General features: G+C 43.3%; 1 long non-coding RNA gene across 1 annotated transcript; it reads right to left on the bottom strand.

The window, feature by feature from the left end:
* Window positions 1–11,610: 11,610 nt before the first annotated feature.
* Window positions 11,611–17,812, bottom strand: LOC147577143 (uncharacterized). The gene is made up of 2 exons (XR_015239947.1): window positions 16,396–17,812; window positions 11,611–15,696 (listed from the first exon to the last, which is right to left on the bottom strand). It is a non-coding gene; the product is annotated as an uncharacterized LOC147577143 (long non-coding RNA).
* Window positions 17,813–18,604: the final 792 nt, after the last annotated feature.

Raw genomic sequence — 18,604 nt, forward strand, 5'->3', positions numbered from 1 at the left:
GTATTAAGACAGTATTAAATATGAGACTTTGCTAGTGCCAGGTGATACCTGTGTTCTCAGTGGGAGTGGGAGTCAGCCAGGAACACACAAGGAAGTGGAGATGTCTTTCCCTGCCGGCTCTGGGCAGATCCAAGTTCTAAGTGGGATCCCCGCCCCACCCCCACCCCCTGCTGTGAGTCTGGGGTCTCATCCAGTCTCTCTTGGGTTTATGGATGCTCTGGGACATGTCCACACCGGGGTTCCTGTGGGGGACTGAGCCTAATCTGGGCACATCTTGCTGGGACTTGGGCTCTGGCTGATTGCTGGTGGTGGTTTTGAAATACGGCCATTAATTCTTTGACATTCCTCCCACAAAGAGGTTGGGGCCATGTCACTTCCCCTGGACCTGGTTGGGCCTATGACTACTTCAAGGAAGGGATGATGGCAGGAGTCCTGCTATGTGACTTCTGAGGCCATGCAGCTCTGCCTTGTCACCTGGGAATGTTCCCTGCTGGGAGCCTTGAGCAGTTGGACTTCTCTGAGACCACAATCTGAATAGGTCACATGGAAGCACTCTGGTGAGCAGTCTGGCCGGGCCCAGCCTGCCTCCATCCTAGCCCCGGAGCCAGGTTTATGTATGAGGAGGTTATTTCGGGCTTGGGTCCCCCGAGTCGATTGAATCCCCTCCCTCCCCAGCCATTTAAGTCATCCCAACAGAGGCACCAGACATCAACGGGGGAGAGAGAAACACCTGCTGTGACCTTTCCAACATCTTGACTCCCAGATTCCACGAAGAGAATAAACAGGTGGTTGTTTTAGCCACATAGTTTTAGGGAGGTTTGTCATGAGCAATAGCTAACTGGAAATCTGCCTGTGGCAGTCAGAGTCCAGAATTAGTGGAAGATGTATATCAAGACATCATTGCAAGTAATTGCCTAAAATGACTGTGGAGGCTGCTGGACAAGTCCAAAATCCATAGGGCAGACCATGAGGAGGGGTAGGCAGGAGGTGAGAGTAGGGCGAGAATACAGATTCCAGGGGCGCCTAGGAGGCTCAGTTTGTTAAGCATCTGACTCTTGATTACGGCTCAGCTCTTGGTCTCACAGTTTGTGTGTTCGAGCCCTGGATTGGGCTCTGCGCTGACAGCATGGAGCCTACTTGGGATTCTTTCCCTCTCCTTCTCTCTCTGTTCCTCCCCAACTTGTGCTTGCTATCTATCTCTCTCTCTCAAAATAAATAAATAAACTAAAAAAAAAATACAAATTCCAGGTTGGAATCTCACATAATCATCCCATCTAATACAAGGTGCCCAGAGTCACATGGTGGGGCAGAGAGAACCACTCAGCCAGCATTTGGGGATGGAGAGGGATGGGAAGAATGTGTTCCCCAAAGAGGGCATGCCAGAAGGTAAATAAAGGATAAGGAGAAGGTGGCCAGAGGCTTGAGGGGTGGGAGATGGGGCAGGGTGGCACACATGCCAGGAGAAGGATCAGTATTTCTCCAGTGCTGCTGGAGCAAAAAGTGTTCCAGGGAGGGTGGTGGGAGCAAGGGGACCTCTCAGGGAGGGCGCTGCCTGCAAAAGCATTTGGACTTTATTCTGAAGGAGACACAAACTACACACTATGTCATAGTATTGTTTGCTTTCAGTGACACAAACAGATCTTGCCTTGCCTCATTTCCTCTTATACAACAATGTTGATGAGGAAAATGATCAAGAAATTCAAATGGCGCCAGTAAAAATCCATTGACGGTGATCACCTCTGCTGTTTCCTCTCCCACACAGTCTCCAAAACGATAGATTTGATTCTTCATATAAAATATCTCTTGTGCTATTTAAAAGTATGTGGGAAACATGACTCAGAGCAACATCACCCAATATCATAAGAAAAAACAATGATGTCAATGGTGAGAATTCAAAACAACAAGCTGCTTGTCAGCTCTAAATGTTGGTCTCCTCACAGCTCTGTCCTGAGTCTTCTACTTTACCAACACTCTCTCCCAGATGTTCTCATAGACCCTCTAGGCAATAGATGCCATGTATGTATGGTAATGACCCCCAAGTTTGTCTTCCCATACTTGACTTCCCCTCCATGCTCCAAATTCATATATCCACATGCCTACTTGACATCCCCACTTAGATGCTTAATGGCTTCTCATCCTCAACATGTCCGAAAAAGGAACTCCTAATCTCCCCTAAAATGTGCTCTTTCCCTAGTCTTTCAGGTACTGTTTATTAAGTCAGAATATTAGGAATTCTCCTCCACCTCTCCTTTTTTCTCATCCCACTCATCCAACTGCATAGACATTCTTCATCACCAACATACATCCTGGATGCACCCTCCTCTCTCCTTCTCTATTGCAACCCTCACAATGGAGGCCACCAATCCCCTTGCCATGAATTATTGCATCTGCATTCTTGTCCCTCTGCTACAAGCCTTGCAACTCTCCACTGTTTCCTCCGTCGAGCAACAAAAAGGATCTTACAACAGAAATGGAATCATACCCTTAAAACCCTTCAATAGCTGTCCAATTGTATTTAGAATAAAACTTACTTCTCTCAGACCTTTGACCTAGAAAGTTCCATATTATCTGGTCCCTTCCTGTCTCTCCAGACTCCTCTAGGCCACTCTTCCCTCTGTGTGTCTCCTCTTATTCCCCAACATACCAAGCTCCCCCTGCCCGAGAACTTTCACGTGTTTTCTTCTCTCCACAGGAATGCTAGTTCTACCACTCTTTGGGTAAATCCAGTCTTTTCAAAGTCAGAAGGCCTGGCTTTCTGGACACCTGTACCTGACGTAGAATCCCTCCTACCAATTTTTAATGTAACTCTTGACTTGTTTCCATAAAACTCCTATTACAACTTGCCATTTATTCATTGGTCAGTTTGCTTATTGCCTGGCCCCTTAACAGAGTTAGCTAGTGTTCTCTTTCCCTAGCACCTGAAACAATGCCTGGCACATACGGGTGCTCAGTAAATAAGTGCAGAATGAATTCAGACTGTATAATGCCTTCTGTTTGTTGCTGATGAGGAAGAACAAGAATCCTGTCACAGCATACATTTATGAAGCACAGTCGCTGATATATTTCTTCCACGAGATGTGTTCCACTTAGGTCAAAGAAATATCAAAAAGAGAGAGGGATCCAAAAAATACTTAGGTGAAGAAGACAGAAAAACTCTTGGACAGAGAGTTTCCCTGGGGGGAAGGGGATCCCTGTGTGTGTCTTAGTGAGCTGTCCATTTATAAGGGTCTATTGTGGGGTTGCAGCTCAGCCCTGCTTGACTGTATTTCAGCTCAGCCACATTACCTGACACTGGGGGAGCAAGGACCTTACTTGGCTGAGCCCCAGCAACCACGCAGTCTTATTTCCAGGATGCAAAACCCCATTTCTTCTGGACCCTTGTCCAAGTTCACACTGGGCAGTGGGGGGTGAGATTCACCACAAAGAGGAATGGATTTGAATTCCAAACTCTGGTCATGTGTCTGAGACAGTATCTGTTTTTCAGAAATAAAACACCAATGATGACGAAGAGAGTGTAGGGTAGTTAGGGAAGAGTGGTTCTGTGAGAACAGAACTGATAAGGGCACTGGCAGGACTGAAGCTGATCTCTCTGGGGAAGTCACTTCACCTCTCTGGGCCACACCTTCCTCATCTGGAAGCTATTGTTGCCAAACTTCCCTTTTTAAATATTCACAGTTTTAAAAACTGACCTATAATTTCCATTTGCTTCTTCCCCATGGTAGCCCCTGAGGCACCTCTGTGGAACCCAAAGGCTCCTGCCGCTGGTGGTTCCAGCCCACCTTCTGTGCGGTCCTTCTGTCTACCTGAGGGTCCCTGGTGCTCCCTTCTCTAGCCACAGCTACGGGGACAACTGGAGAAGCTTTCTCACTCACTGAGCCAACACCAAGATTTTCTGAACTTGGTAAAGTTCCAGGATAGAAATGAACATTTACTAATGATTTATGACAAATTATGGGGCATATATATGATATATCACAGAAATTTATGATAAATTAAGTGATTATAAAGATTCATATACTCTCACTTATAAATCCGCTCAATTTCCCCCAGACTCCCAATTTTTCCAGTAAAAATCACTGGGCAACTTTAAATGCCCTGTATAATTATGGGCAGAATTAATTCATATAATTGTCCTTATACAATCAAGATATTCCCTAGACTCTTGCTACTCAAATGTGATCTTTGAACACACAGCATAGGCATGACCTGGAAACTTGATATAAATGCAGAATCTCCAGCCCCATAACTATATTTACATTTTGTTTTTTGAGGTTTTTTTTCCCTAAATACCTCTCTCTCTCTCTTACTGCCTTTACTAAAGCTCTGTACTCAAGTCTAAGTCAATTTTTGTACAGGTTCTTTTTTGGAGAACACTTGATATGTTACAGATGGAAAACCATTTTGTGCTGCTGGTAAAAACATGCCAATAAAAATAAATCTATATGTTTGTTTTAGTAAGGTGAATTTTTATGAGCGTTTTCTAGCTACATTTTACTGGTCAACATCATCAGCCTTTTTCTGCTATATTCAAAAGCTGATCTTAATTTTTCTATATATAAGATACAGCTCATGCTTCTGAGCATGAGCTCAGAAATATAATTTACGTGGTAGGAAGATATGTATACATGCTAATAAAGGTGTATGGATTTCTATTTTTTAGACCAAAATTTCTACTTCTTATTTAAGTGAGGTAGCCAACAATATTACATCATTTTCAGAAATTTTATTACTAGTAAAAATATGTTGTTAAAATTCCTAAATGAAGATGGGTGCAAAATTCAAGAACTGAAGTTCACCACACCATATGCCATTTCTACTGCTGCTGCCTAGGTGCTGGGTTCAGAGCAACCAGGATGGAAAACATCTGAATATATATGACACGTGACACTACTTTACTGGTACATTTCAAATTGCTGACTATAGGTACTGAGGAATCATTTCCAGAAAAGATACAATTGCTGGTAGACATCATCTCAAAATTAAACTGAATTGTAAGAACAGAGGTGAAAAGGAATTGAATTTCTAACCAGAGTTCCCAGCGTCTGGTCTCACATCTGACCCTGGCTGGTTCTGTGGCCTTGAAAATTCTTGTAACATCTCTCGCCTCAGTTTCTGAATTTTGAAAAAATATATTGGATTTGATGAACCCAGGAGCCGTTACCAGATCCGAAATATTATTGTGCCATCTAATTCCTTTACCCAAGCCCAAAGGAGACACGTTCTCATCCCTGATATGTTCCTGCAGAGATTAAAAAATTCCAAGATGTGAGTCTCATGAGATCCCCTAAATCTTGAGAACATGGCCTCGATTTGCCTTTTTCATTTAATCAGCATTCATATTATATTCACATGAATATTCATGTCCATCGTGAATGCCATGAGCCAACAGCAGATGTGGGAGGAAAATTGCAAGAAGATTCTCCACCCCAAACCCACCCCAATCAGGGCCATTCTTTTCCTTCTCCTATATGTCTCTGCAAATTAAGTGGAGATGCTGGCGATAATGCTCTTTACATTGAAGGTAATTTTGTCAACGTTTATTTATTTTTGGGACAGAGAGAGACAGAGCATGAACGGGGGAGGGGCAGAGAGAGAAGGAGACACAGAATCGGAAACAGGCTCCAGGCTCTGAGCCATCAGCCCAGAGCCTGACGCGGGGCTTGAACTCACGGACCGCGAGATCGTGACCTGGCTGAAGTCGGACGCTTAACCGACTGCGCCACCCAGGCGCCCCAATTGAAGGTAATTTTGAAGTAAATTGGAAGAGTAAACCAGCAGCCCTGCAAAGCAGCAGTGGCTGGGTAACTAGGAGCACCATCATGGCTCACCAGCACCCCTGTGCTGGACCACTGCCCCAGCCAATAATGATGCAGCCGTTCTGGAGACAGGGGCTGCCGAGAAATTTCTGTATGACAGGCCACGATGCTGTTGTTGTTGTCGAATGTGAATTAGAGTGTCTTCAGGGGTGATATTAACTCTCCCCTTGGCTGCAGGCTTCACTACTCCCTCTTGCCTTCCCATCTATTTTATGCATTTATACCGCCAGCCTGGCTTCCGGCTTCTGGCCACACCGATATTCACAGCTTTGCCTTGTTTCCCTCTCCCGATCGTCATTTGTCCCACCATCACACTACTCTTTAATATTTCTGATTGACATTTAGCCTGACTCACGAAGCTGGGACTGACTCACTGTAACTTTTCCCAGTGGGTGCCTTGTCAAACCTGCACACAGCAGGCCTGGCCCGCCTTGCATTTGAACTCTGTCCTCCCTGTGTTCGTTCTGCTGAATTTTTCCTTATGAATGTAACGTCTGCTGATACAGGTCCCCTTTTACTAAAGCGTACTTCTTAAACTAGTCAAATCTGTCTTTCCCAGTTGCTAACGACCACACCCAGTTTGTTTTCATTCGTAGGGCCAATAAATGTTTGTTTGTATATCAGCCATTAAAATACCATCAAGTGCAGTGCACTCCAGTTAACCGTGTCTGTGGAAGTAACAGAAGTATGTATATTCCAAAAGTAACTTACATCTAGCTCGTGACATAATCAGTTACCTAATGATGCACACCTGTTTTCGGACTCATGCACACGGCTACTTCATAGTCAAACTGATTTCCTCTCAGGTCAGCCCTCCTTTTGGCATTCTGGCAATAGACACCAAACTAAGTCTACATACATTTAGCTGTGAATTATCACTGAATGAAATGATTGTTATGAAGTCCCCCAGACCAACTCGTGGGTATCTCCTCCAGGCTGAGTCTGATATACAGACTCCAGGGCTGTGACCCTTTGACAGTGGTATGGTCTGAAGCAGGAATCACACGGGAGAGCCTCCTGCCCTGGTCCCCCCGCCCCGGCCCCCCTACTCAGGCACCATTAATCGATCAATGTCTCAAAAAGAGCCTTGATCAATTGGTAATATTTGCCTGGGCATTTGTTTTCAGACAGGGGTAACTTCTGTTCATCACTTCTTTTCTGTATTGTAATTTATCCAAAGAGTCCACACTACACTAAATTCATAAGCATTTGCGATATCAGCTTGGGTGCTGAGTAAGATACCCATTCCTGCTCGTGTGCTAGGAAGCCTGCTAACAGACATACTCCATTGTCGCAGGGAGTCCCCGTTCACGGAGAGACAAAGAGAACGCACACAAGCATGGACATGCACCCAGCCATGGTGACCACGCTAGTAGTTTCTCATTCATAGACAGGAACAGAGCACTATGGCCCTCCTAACAATAGATGGAAGAACGTAGTACAAAAGATAAGGTCCGCGATAAATAAACAGAACAGCTGACCACAGAAGAAATAACACAGGGAAAATAAGAGCACTTTTTGGACAATAACCTTCACCAAACAAGAACAGATTGCCATAAAGAAGAAACAACCATCAGAAAATAACAAAGTGTTTGGAAGTAAACAAAAAAATATTAAAGCCAACATCACACGGATCAATCTAATACCCAGACAAAAAAGAGCCAAGAAAGACATGGAACAAAAGTGCAAAGAGATGAATAAAATGAAGGAAAATAATGAAATGAGGATTGTTTCAAAGAATGTAGCATCCACCTCGAATAGGAATTCTGGAAAGAAAGGACAGGCAAAATGCAGAAGTTATAATTCTATATAGCAGGGGGAAATGTCCAGAGTTGAAGACGCACGAGTCACACACAGATTTCACAATGGAAGGGCCCATCAGGTATCAAGCAGGGCACTGAACACTACCTCACAGGCTGGAGACCCTCACCTCTCCTCCCTAACTGCTCACCTGTCCAGGATGTCTCTGGCATCTCAACTTAGATGTGAGTTTTCTCTTCCAAACCTGCTGCTCCTCTCGTCTCCTCCCTCTCAGGTAAAGGCTCACCATTCACCTAGTTGCCCCAATAAAAACCCGAGCCATTGCTGATTTCGTTTTCTCTGCTGCCACATCCAATTAAAACCCCGATATGACCACGTCTCTCCCTTTCTACTGTTCCCAACCATCACTGCCTCCCTGGTTTACAGCAACACCTGTCTCCACTCTTGACCCTCTCATGCTTCATACACAGCCAGAGCAATCTTCTAAAATACAAATCAGATCACAGTATTCCCTAACTGACCTAGAATAAGATCCAAGATCCTCACAGGCTCTGCAGAGTCTGCTCCTCTTTGCCCCTTATTTTCTGCAGCTTTCAGCTCTATTAACCCTACAGTCATCCTGACTTATTTCTATCCCCAAACAATGTCAGTCCATTCCTGCCTTGGTCCTTTGGGGGCATGCTCCCTTTACTGTAATGTTCTTTTCCAGATCAACCCAGGGCTTCACTCAACTCATTCTGCTTCAACTTATTATTCTCCCATTCCTGTTCTATTTTCTTCTTAGAACGTATCAGTATTTACAGGGATCTCATCTACTTGTTTATATTTTATTGACTATTTCCCACACCAGAATGTAACCTCCTCGAGAATGGGGGACTTACTGCTCTATTTCTGGCTCCTAGGCTTTCCTGAAATCAATATCTACAATAAGGATTTGTTGAATGAATGAGTAAACTCATATATATCACAACATTTCAGAACACCCAAAATAAAGAATAGATCCATAAGTTCCCAAGAAAATGGAGCCCGTTACCTACAAATGAGTAAGAACCAGAATGGTATGCCTTCTCATAAGCAATAATGACACTAGAAGAAAATACAGTGATACTTCAAAGTTCTGAGAGAAATGGTTTAGAGCCTAGAATTAGACACCCGGTCAAACCTGCAATCAAATATGGGAGCAAGGTCAAGAATTTTTTAACATGGCAAGACTCAGAAAATCTGCCTTCCCTAAACACTCTCTGAAAGAATTACTCGCGGGTATCCTCAGCGAAAAGCAAAGACAACTGCTCCCCAAACAAAACACAGGATCCAGGAAAGAGCAATATATAGTAAAACTAAGTCAGCACTGTAATAAATAAAATAAACCTCAGAATTAAATCTGTGCAGCGGGCCGGGAAGGCAATTAGTCCAAATTAAAAACAAGAAATAAGAGGACTCGGAGGGGGAAAAAAATGTCTTCAGGAGAAAATAATCTGTAAAAAAATTATATAATTAAGACACCAAAAGGATTTTACCGATAAAGGAAAAGTATGAAATAATACCATGTTCCCACTTTGCACTCCTATTCCCAATTGTTTTTCTCCTGGTTTTTACATTCCAATCTCTTTTTAAAAATATAACATCGGGGCGCCTGGGTGGCGCAGTCGGTTGAGCGTCCGACTTCAGCCAGGTCACGATCTCGCGGTCCAGGAGTTCGAGCCCCACGTCAGGCTCTGGGCTGATGGCTCGGAGCCTGGAGCCTGTTTCCGATTCTGTGTCTCCCTCTCTCTCTGCCCCTCCCCCGTTCATGCTCTGTCTCTCTCTGTCCCAAAAATAAAAAAATAAAAACGTTAAAAAAATATATATATAACATCATATAGCTTATACACAAAAAATATACAGATTTCAAATACACAGTTCGAAGAGTTTTGACAAATGTCTGGTACATTGTAAATGTGACCAGTATAACTGCAATCAGTCTAGATGTAGATTTACATGCATGTTACATCCACATCCCTCCAGAAATTCCCTTTGCAGGCAACCCCCTCCTCAACCCCTTCTATTACAGAGTCCTGGCTTTGCCCATTCTAGAACTCCTTATGAATGGAATCATACAGTAAGCACTCTTCAGTGTCTGGATTTATTCACTCAGCATGAAGTTTTTTTCCAGTTATCATGTCTGTGGCCGGTACCAGAAGTCTGTTCTCCTTATAGTTGAGAAGTACTGAATCTCATGAATATAATACACTTTTGTTTGTCCATTTTCTTGTTGATGATGGTTTGGGTGGTTTAAAGTTTTTGAATATTATGAATAAAGCTGCTGTCAACAAAATTCTACAAGTCTTAAGAAGGATATAAGTTTTGATTACTCTGCAGAAACTCTGGGATTGGAATTGCTGGTCCATAAGTTAAGTATAGATTTAACTATATCAAAAAAACGCCCAACTGTTTTCCAAAATAGGTACACTTATTTCAACAAATAGGTGTACATTTCAACAATAATGTATGAAAATTAGAGTTGTCCCATATGCTCAACATGCAGGATTGTCAGTATTTTTAATTTTAGCCATTTTAGTGGGTGTATGATGGTATCTCATCGTGGTTTTGATTTGCATTTCCCTTATGACTAATGATACTGAATATCTTTTCATGAGCTTTTTGGCCATTATATTTTCTTTTGTCAATATTCCCTTAGCCATGATTTTTGTTACGTTGCTTGCTTTCTGACTTCTGAGTTGTAAAAGTCTTTTACGTGTTCTGAAAACCACGGTTTTGTCAAAAAATATAGGGTCACAAATGTTTATCCCAGACTGACTTTTAATAATAGCATCTCAGAAAAAAGCAGAAGCTAATTTTAAAGTCAGATTTATCACATTTTTGTATGTGTTTTTGCCAATTGTTTTCTATTTGCCCCATCTATTTATCCTTTTCCCTTTTTCTTCTTTTTCTTTTGAGTATTTATTATTCTAATTCACCTCATCTGTTGAATTATTAGCTATAATTCTTTGTTATTCTACTGGTTTCCTAATGTGTACAGTATATGTCATTATTTATAACACTACACTTTTAAGTGGTTTTATATCACTTTACATACAGCGTAAGAACCTTACAGTAATATACTTCTATTTCTCACCCTAGGATCATGTGCTATTGTTGTTAAACATTTTACATTTACATAAGCTGCCTCATTATTTTTAAATAGCCAATGATCTTTTTAAAGATATTTTAAAAATAAGAAAAAATCTTATATATTTATAGGTGTAGTTACCATTTCCAAAACTCCTCATTCTTTGTGCAGATCCATATTTCTATCTGCTATCATTCTTCTCTTCCTGAGGACTTTCTAAAACAGTAATGTAGTCTGGGTCTGTTGGTAATGAATTGTTTTAGCTTTTGTCCATATGAAAACAATTTATTTTGCCTTATTTGGAAGATATTTTTGCTGGGCATAGACATCTAGGGAGACAGCTACTTTTCTTTCAGCCAGTCCTTTAAAGACTTCTGTCACCTGCAAAATCCGCCAGCACCCTTGTTTTCATGCTTCTGCATAGAATGTGTCTTTTTCTCTCCGATTGCTTTTAAGACTTTCCTCTTTATCACTATGGGCTTTGAGCAATTCGAGATTGATGTGCCATAGTGTAGTCTTCCTCACATGTCTTGTGCTTGGGTGTTGAGACTCCTGCATTTCCGGGATGTAAAAGTGTCTGTAGAAACTGTTTCACCATATTTTCTTTCTTTTTCTTTCTTTCTTTCTTTCTTTCTTTCTTTCTTTCTTTCTTTCTTTCTTTCTTTCTTTCTTTCTTTCTTTCTTTCTTTCCTTTCTTTCTTTCTCTTTTTCTTTCTTTCTCTTTCTTTCTTTCTTTCTTTCTTTCTCTTTCTTTCTTTCTTTCTTCTTTCTTTCTCTTTCTTTCTTTTCTCTTCTTTCTTTTCTTTCTTTGTCTTTCTTTCTTTTTCTTTCTTTTTTTTCTTCCCACTTTTCCTCTCCTTTGGGCACTCAAGTTACGCACATAGGAAGCCACCTGAAATGGCCCCACAGCCCACTGATGCTCTGTTCATCTGTTTTGTTTTGCTTTCTTGTTCTTTTTTTTTTTCCTTCTGTGTGTTTTATTTTTGAAAGTCTTTATTATGCTGGCTTCAAGGGCACTAATTTTTTTTTCTTTTGTGAGGTCTACTCTGCTGTTAGTCCCATCCATTGTAGCTTTCACTCACACGCTGATGTTTCCATCTCTAGAAGTCAAATTTTGGTCTTTTCTACACCATCCACGCAACCACTTCACTTTTTGGACATAAGGAATACAGCTGTAATAAGTGTTTTAACACTTTTGTATGCTAATTCTAACATCTCTGCCAGTTCTGGGTTTTAATTCGTGGATTTTTCTCCTCACATAGGTTGTGATTTTCTGCTTCTTTACATGCCGGGTCACTCTTTTTTGGGTACCAGACGTTGCAAATTTTACTTTTTGGGGTCCTAAATATTTGTGTATTCCAGTAAATATTCCTGAGCTTTGTTCAGGCATGTAGTTCACTTGCTGGAAAAGCTTGATTTTTTTAGGCTTTGCTTTTCTTAAAATTTGTAGGTGGGACCAGAGCAATGTCTATTCTGGAGGGAATTATTTCCCACTCCTGAGGCAAGACGCTTCTGAGTACTCTCCTTGGGGTCCTGTGAATTATGTGGATTTCTGGTCCAGCTGGTGGCCGGGCACACTGTTGTGGGCCCTGTGTGAACACTGCATGAGCACTGTTTCCCTTTGTGTGGACAGCTGCTCCCACAGGAGTAAGATTTACTCCTTACTCCCAAGGAGCAAGATTTAGTTTTGGGAGAATAGCTTTTACTCTGTTTGTATATAAAGCAAAAAACACACAATTTTACATACATATTAGAGATGCATACAGTACATAAATAGCTGGATGGATCTACATTTATATGTGTGGTCTTAAAACTTCATGGGGGAGAGTGACTATGGAAAAAATGTCTAAAATGACTCGTTAGGGGGTTGATGATCTGGAAAGGTTGAGAAATGCTGTTCTAATGACTGAGTGGTTCTCTCTCCTGCCTCAGGGAGTGTCTCCGTTTGTGCTGATGAGCACTCTGCCGAACACCGGGCCTCGGTAGCTCTGTTCTCTGTCCGTGCAGCTCTCTCCTCTCCAGCACCCTGTCCCGCAAACTGTACTCATCTTGGTCTCCCAGGTTCTCAGCCCCACTTCCTTGACTCAGGGGTGCTTCTAGGCTCTGCCTCGCTTTCCCCTCCTGGCACAGGGCCTGGAAGCTCTCTCAAGGTAATCACTTAGGGAAATCGCAGGGCTCGCCTCATCTGCCTACTTCCTCCAAGGGATCACTCTCTTTCTTTGCCTGAGGTCTAGTGTCCAAAATCCATTGTTTTCTGGGTTTTGGTTGTTTTATGCAGGAAGGCAGGTCTGCTCCCCGTTACTCTGTCTTGGTTGGCAGTGGAAGTTAGCTCTATTCACCTTGAACGGCACAGGTTTTGTGGCCTGGGGTCCCCACCGTCTACTTCTAGACAGGTTTAGTTATACTATTCCCATAACAAATTAATTCTTATGAAATTATAACATGATAAAGGCTGGTTATTTAATTTTAGAACCAATCTCAGAGGAAGCATGGGAAGTTTATAGTTACGGGACAGAATATGATGTTACCCAGAAACAAGTTACATATGTGACAAGTATGGGCGTGGTGGTCAGCAAGGGTGGGCGTCAATGGAGGGAAACAGTGGAGAACTCTAATTTCCTGACCTAACACGGCAGTGGATCAAAGTATGATAGTCAATAATTGATGTATCAAGAAACGGTTTAAAATACACTACTTAACGCCATAATGGTACACCAGCAGCACGAAAACGAAAATGTTCCTGACAGGGCTTGGGAATGAAGGGAAAGCAAAGAGAAGGAGCAGTGAAGGGAGCCATATTTTTCCTTTTCCTTTGTGTAGAGTCACAGATCTCTTAAGGTTGATAAAGAAGCAGCGGAGGGATGAGCCTCTTCTCTATCGCTGCCCTGTCCATGATGGTAGCCACCAGCCACATGTGGCAGTGGAGTTACTGAAATGCGGCTAGTGTGACTGAGGAAGCAAATTTTTTATTTCACTAAGTTCTTATTAATTAAAATGTAAATTTATGGCCACACGCGGTTAGTGGCTATTGTATTCGATAGCACAGATAGAGATGTTTCCATTATCACAGAAAGTTCTATTGGACAGCATTGGTCTAGAATTTGGGAGGCAATTACAAGAAGAATCAAACCAGAAATGATTAAGCATGGTAAGTTCTTGGCACTAAGGCCAGGGGGAAATGGAAGGAGAGTTTTACTCTCATATTAGACCTTACAATACTTTGAATATTCATTATCTATATCATATCTCGCTATATGTCCAGAACGCTCATCTCAACCTATAATCTCAAGCCACAACAATCCATTCCCAAAGGACTTTTGTGATTTTGGGTTTAGAGTAAAAAATCTTTTTAGAGGGAAGACATTTGTTGTTATAAATTCTAATAGTCATATTTCACCTAAGTTGTTAATTTCTATTTTCCACCTAACATCTGTGGCTTTGATAAAATGCAAAAGTATTGTAGTTCATGAAATTGAACTGCTATTCATCACTTTCCAGGCCACAGCTTTACTTTAAATATTTGATTCTTTGGTTTCTGCGGCCCCTAAGGAGAGTTTCAACTTTTCTTGGCAGTAAAAGTGGGAACTTACCAGAGAGAGGATGGCATTTGTTGGCAACATGTGAACATCTCCGCATGGAGGAGGACTGGCCAAACCACTCCCGTGGGGAGCAGGAGATAGGCCGTGTGAGCGGCACATGCACTTTTTAATTCACATTCTTTAGCATTTGACCTTTTTAGTAACAGGGAGCATACATTTCTCTATAATTAAGTAAAACTAATAAAAGGTAGATTCAATATAATAAAACTAAATATTGGGCACTAGCTTTTTAGGAAACCAAGACCAAAATCCCTGACAAGGCCCTCCACCACTCATTCCACACCTCCCCTCTCTCATTGTCTGCACCCCAGTCTCACTATCCTTCTCTGGGTCCTCAGGCATGCCACCCTCCCTCCCATCACCGGCTTTGGCAACACACTCTCCCTAAATTGTCTGAATTTCACCCTCTCCTGACAATTTTTGCCTCCAGGTCTCAGTTAAAATACAACTCTCTCAGAGAATCTTCTGTGGCAGCTTGCATATTCCGAAGGTGATCTTAACATCTCCTAGCCTATATCCTCTTCTGCAAGACAAACTTGCCGCTTCCCTAGCAAGAGAGGGAGTTGATTTCTCCACCCACTTGAACCTGGGCAGACTTAGTGACATACTTGAATAATATAATGCAGCAGAAGTAACATTCTGGGACTTCTGAGGCTAGGCACAAGAAGTCTCAAGAAGACCAACAGCTTCTAGATAGGTCTTCTGGAACACAGACTCTTGGAACCCAGTGCCCTGCTATAGGAAGTCCAAGTCACATGGAGAGATGATATGCAGATGCTTTGGCTGACAGCCCAGCCATGTGAGGGTGCCATCTTGCAAGACGGCACGTGTAGCCAGTCAGATGACTGCAGTCCCAGCTGACATCTGCCAGTGACTGCATGATAGACCCCAAGCAAGAACCACCGAAGTGAGCCCAGCCAACCCAAGACATAAGGACTGTTTTAAATTCTCAGGGTTGAGTTTCAGAGCAATAGATACTCAGTCCATCTTCCAAGGAGGGTGAGGCCTCTGTATACTCTCATGGCTCTACCTTTCAAGAATCACTACTGATGATCATACAGCAAGTCCGCTGTGAGCCAGGCACCTTACACACGCCGTCTTATTCAGTCCTCACAACAATCTTGTGAGGGAAGGAAGCATTTTTTTAATCCTTCAATTACAGAAGCAAGAGAGTCTGAGCACACTTCCTCTCAGTACTCAGCTAGGATGTGAGCCCAGGTAGCCCCTCCATTGCTCTCGCCATGGTTTGTAATTGTACCTTCTCTTTGTAATTATTTAATGTCTCCTTCTCAAAACCACATTGTGAGTTCCATGTGGGTTGGGACCATGTCTGCTCTTGTTCATGGTGGCCCCTGGTGTCCAAAATGTGTGCTCGGTGAAATCAGAGCAAATCTCAGTGGTTTCTAGGGAGCTCATGTTCAGAGTGAAAGAGAAATAAAATTACCTCCTTGCTTATGACATAGTGCCCACCTTGTAGTTAAGGATGAAATATATATTTGGAATTCAGAAGAGTACAGATGGAGGTTGGGGAACGCACGCTTCAGGGCAGGCAGCTCTGGGCTCAAATCCTAACTTGAGCAGTCTGTGACCTTGGCCAAAGTCATCATCTCTTCACCTATCATATTGGTTAAGTATCTTGCCAGTTGTTGAGAGGATAAAATGACATATGCAAGTCCCTAAATACAGTCCTTGCTTGGCACACAGCCCCAACAAAGGGTCCCACTGTCAAACGTAACAAACAGAAAATTCTTCCAATTCATGGTAAATGTCAGGTCTGTTCAGATCAAAGCCTAGCTTGGGTAGGAGCTCCTACTGAAGGCAGTAAAGAGAAATCTAGCGGGGCTTTCTCACTCAGTGGGTGGGTACCAGGGAGTGATGCTTTTGAGGTCAATTTTGCATTTATGTCATTTCAACCCTTGATTAAAGATTCAACGCAAAGTATCCAATGTACCAGATGAGGCCGCATGACGAAGACTGCAAGCCGGATGACTCTCCCCGTCCAGCCCCACCTCTGTGCAGGTGGAGACCATCCTCCCGAGGACTCAGGCCACCCAGCTGGGGAGGGACTCCACCTGGCCAAGACTCCCAGGCCACACCCCTGCCCTGAGACGGAGGAGGTGAGCATTTGGGGTTTAGAGGCCTTCTTTCCCACCGTTCAGAAGCCATAGCTGCTAGAAGCAGAAAAGAGACCAACACTTGCAACGGCTCAGGTATCAGAGAGGATCCATCTCACAAGCAGATGCCTCAGGATTTATTCCGTGGACAGGTCATCCACACGACTGCTGGAAACCTGGTGCTTGGCTCTGTTTGCAGGTTGCCAGTGTGACGTTTCGTTTCTCACTGAACTCACCAGGCATTGGCCGTAGTCCCTGCGCAATTCTGCCCGACTCTTCACGTTCCTGTATCCTCGCCAGCGCTACGCCAGTTGTGTTCATGGACTTCCCATCAGATGTTTCCCTTAACTAGGGATGATGCAGTGTGTGTGCACAGTGTGACTGATGTACACATTAGTCAAACTAAAGGGCGTTATTTGTTTGACTTATTGTAAGTAAACAAGTCTCTTACAGTAAGAGACTTAAGTGGGGGTTCCCCCATATAAGGAAGGGAGATGAGGGAGGGAAGCCGGCCTGTCAAACCTCTGTCGCCACAATTTATGAACTTAGGAGTGTGTCCCACGTTTGTTTGACTAGTGGGGTTATAATAAGGCCCTCACAGGTTTGAGTCGGAGCAGACCAATTAGTCCTTTGTAAGAGAAACCTGCTTACAAAGGTCATAAATCATAACTTTGGCTCAGGGCCAGGTGACGAATGGTTCCCATTTCTGTATGGAGACGAACAGAATAGCTCAGTTGGCCGTGACTGCATGTTCTGCTGATCTGAGCCACCATCTTCTTTAATGAAGGATGTGGGGGCCTCACTGGGGCGGGGACGAGGCAGACAGGAGGAACACGGCAGCTTCGGGAGCAACTCCTCAACTGATGTGCCTTCTTGTTCCCGTTACGTGGCCAATTCCTTTGAAGAGATGGGTCAAAAGAAGGTTGCTTTTTTTTAACTGAGGAAAAGTAGAGCAAACCCGGGGCTGGGTGCAGTGCCCACACCCCCGCTCCACCCTCCGTCCCGGCAGACTTCGTGACCTGGGGTTGTGTGTGATATTGTCCGTGTCCGCAACCCCTGCGCCTAGAAAGGAGTGTCAGGAGCAATCATCTCAGACTCCTTGTGTCCTCAAGTTGCCCATTCCACACCTGTATGACCTACATCAAATCACATGGGCCTTGCTCTCCGAGTCATTCAAGCCACACCTCCACTGATGCCTGCCACGGCTGTAAATGTAGCATTGCGTTCAATCTCATTCTATTGTGAACAGTCATTTTTTCATTGTTTTTGGATTTCACCGTGAAGTTGAATATTGCTATTTACTTGCCAGCTGAGTTCAAGGATTATTAACAATGGTCTAAATTATAATCATTTTATTTCTCATTCTATAAAGCTACTTTTAATTCGTTGCTAGTCTCCCGCACCCACCGCACCCCCCCCCGCCCCCACCGCTTTTTTGTTTTTCTGTGTGGAGTTCATTTCCGAGCAGAGAACTGAAGCTACCTACCCGCCGGGCATTCGCCGGGGTGCGCCGGGAACCGCGCAATCATTCAAATGACAGATAGGTTTAATTTTCTAACTGGAATTACACGGTGCCGAGAGCCAGCGAAGATGCATACCTTCACTTAAGCACACTCTTTAGAATGCAAATGACAAGAACTGAGCAGAGAAACTGTTTTTTAAGAGGATATTTAGGAGTCTGGGCAGAAATAAATTAAATATATCAGCCTGAGCGTCTTCCTAACTGGGAGGAAATAGCAGATTACGCATATTTATCTGGCTTGCAGACCTGAACCACTGAAAAGAAAATGGACAAATCAAGGAGGGTTGCTGAGGATTTAGAGCTTTTACTCTTCCAAAATCTGAAAGCAGGTTTGGTTTGGGAGAAGCAGTAATTAGGCTGCAGTGTCTGGTATGTTTTCAAAACTAGCACAAAGTTTCACCGATTTAGAAAATAAAGCCTTGGATTAAAATCCCAGCCAGCCGAGGACAGCTACACGTGCCCCAGCCCCTCTAACTGCCTCTGACGGACCCTCTGCACGGTCTGGAGGCACCTGCACTCCAGTGCGAATTCAAAGCACAAAGCGGCATCTCGGTTCCTGGTAGAATCAGTCAGCTGTCGTTGCGCAAAGTCGTGAGCACCTTCCTCGAAGCAAAACCGCTAGGCCAGACAAGCAACTCATTTTTGACAAAGCTGGTTCAACAATCGGCTCCTCTGAAGAGTAG

Source organism: Puma concolor, chromosome C2, assembly GCF_028749965.1.
Source record: "Puma concolor isolate L17-30 chromosome C2, mPumCon1.1.hap2, whole genome shotgun sequence".
NCBI lineage: Eukaryota > Metazoa > Chordata > Mammalia > Carnivora > Felidae > Puma > Puma concolor.